Here is a 2,500-nt window from a genome sequence, read left to right on the forward strand (position 1 = left end):
CGAGGCGGACCGCGGAGCGGTCCCCTCTCGGCACCGAGTCGGCCGGAGGCGCGAACGACCCGCCGCTGCTCCGCGCTGGACGCGGAGCGACGGGTCGACGCCTCGGCGCGAGTCGGTCGTCGGGCGGTTTTAGCCGGCGACTGCGCTCGTCGCGCGACCGCGGCGAACGCCGGACCCATCGGATCCGGCGTCAGCACCGCGTTCGTTGTCACGACGATTGTGTTGCGCGCCGCGGCAACCGGGCCCGACCGTTACGTCGTTCAAACTTTTTTGAAATTTTGTTCGCGACACGTGGGCGTGACACGCCGCTCTCGCGGCGAGACAGCCCCGCGCGCTCACGAGTCGCTGCTTCGGCAGTACGAAACGTTAATGATCCTTCCGCAGGTTCACCTACGGAAACCTTGTTACGACTTTTACTTCCTCTAAATGATCAAGTTTGGTCATCTTCCCGGCAACATCGGCAATGCCGAGACATTGCCGCGTACCAGTCCGAAGACCTCACTAAATCATTCAATCGGTAGTAGCGACGGGCGGTGTGTACAAAGGGCAGGGACGTAATCAACGCGAGCTTATGACTCGCGCTTACTGGGAATTCCTCGTTCATGGGGAATAATTGCAAGCCCCAATCCCTAGCACGAAGGAGGTTCAGCGGGTTACCCGGGCCTTTCGGCCAGGGAAGACACGCTGATTCCTTCAGTGTAGCGCGCGTGCGGCCCAGAACATAAGGGCATCACAGACCTGTTATTGCTCAATCTCGTGCGGCTAGAAGCCGCCTGTCCCTCTAAGAAGATTTATTTGTACGCCGGTAGTAAAAACCGCCCGACCGAGGCCGGGGGCCTTCGAGATACCGGAAGGTACGCCTATTTAGCAGGCTAGAGTCTCGTTCGTTATCGGAATTAACCAGACAAATCGCTCCACCAACTAAGAACGGCCATGCACCACCACCCACCGAATCAAGAAAGAGCTCTCAATCTGTCAATCCTTCCGGTGTCCGGGCCTGGTGAGGTTTCCCGTGTTGAGTCAAATTAAGCCGCAGGCTCCACTCCTGGTGGTGCCCTTCCGTCAATTCCTTTAAGTTTCAGCTTTGCAACCATACTTCCCCCGGAACCCAAAAGCTTTGGTTTCCCGGAAGCTGCCCGCCGAGTCATCGGAGGAACTTCGGCGGATCGCTAGCTGGCATCGTTTATGGTTAGAACTAGGGCGGTATCTGATCGCCTTCGAACCTCTAACTTTCGTTCTTGATTAAAGAAAACATTTTTGGCAAATGCTTTCGCTTCTGTCCGTCTTGCGACGATCCAAGAATTTCACCTCTAACGTCGCAATACGAATGCCCCCATCTGTCCCTATTAATCATTACCTCGGGGTTCCGAAAACCAACAAAATAGAACCGAGGTCCTATTCCATTATTCCATGCACACAGTATTCAGGCGAAAATAGCCTGCTTTAAGCACTCTAATTTGTTCAAAGTAAACGTACCGGCCCACCTCGACACTCAGTGAAGAGCACCGCGATGGGATATTAGTTGGGCCGCCCCGGAGGGCTAAGCCCACCGGTAGGACGTCCCACAATCATGCCAGTTAGACACCGCGAGCGGTGAACCGACAGCGTGGGACACAGATTCAACTACGAGCTTTTTAACCGCAACAACTTTAATATACGCTATTGGAGCTGGAATTACCGCGGCTGCTGGCACCAGACTTGCCCTCCAATGGATCCTCGTTAAAGGATTTAAAGTGTACTCATTCCGATTACGGGGCCTCGGATGAGTCCCGTATCGTTATTTTTCGTCACTACCTCCCCGTGCCGGGAGTGGGTAATTTGCGCGCCTGCTGCCTTCCTTGGATGTGGTAGCCGTTTCTCAGGCTCCCTCTCCGGAATCGAACCCTGATTCCCCGTTACCCGTTACAACCATGGTAGGCGCAGAGCCTACCATCGACAGTTGATAAGGCAGACATTTGAAAGAAGCGTCGCCGGTACGAGACCGTGCGATCAGCCCAAAGTTATTCAGAGTCACCAAGGTAAACGGCGGACGGGACGTACCCGCCGCCGATTGGTTTTGATCTAATAAAAGCATTCCTTCCATCTCTGGTCGGAACTCTGTTTGCATGTATTAGCTCTAGAATTACCACAGTTATCCAAGTAAATGTGTGTACGATCTAAGAAACCATAACTGATTTAATGAGCCATTCGCGGTTTCACCTTAATTTGGCTTGCACTGAGACATGCATGGCTTAATCTTTGAGACAAGCATATGACTACTGGCAGGATCAACCAGGGAGCTTCGATACAAAATCTCGGCTCGGACGTGCGCCACCCATCGCCGACCGGGTCTCGTAGCCCGGTCGGCCGCGCGTCTACTGTGTGTTTCGGGACTGCGCGCAGGCAGCCCCGGTTCCGTGTGCCGCCACCTTCGACACTCGGCTTATAAGCGTTCGAACGATCTCCCGTACCCGTCGGCTAGATTGAAAGCGTCTGGGATACGTTGTTATAACATCTCTGG

General features: G+C 54.4%; 1 non-coding gene across 1 annotated transcript; it reads right to left on the minus strand.

The window, feature by feature from the left end:
- Positions 1-367: 367 nt before the first annotated feature.
- LOC124295766 lies at positions 368-2,278 on the minus strand. Its single transcript, XR_006905619.1, has one exon. It is a non-coding gene; the product is annotated as a small subunit ribosomal RNA (ribosomal RNA).
- Positions 2,279-2,500: the final 222 nt, after the last annotated feature.

Source organism: Neodiprion lecontei, unplaced genomic scaffold (genome assembly GCF_021901455.1).
Source record: "Neodiprion lecontei isolate iyNeoLeco1 unplaced genomic scaffold, iyNeoLeco1.1 ptg000080l, whole genome shotgun sequence".
NCBI classification, from domain to species: Eukaryota; Metazoa; Arthropoda; class Insecta; order Hymenoptera; family Diprionidae; genus Neodiprion; species Neodiprion lecontei.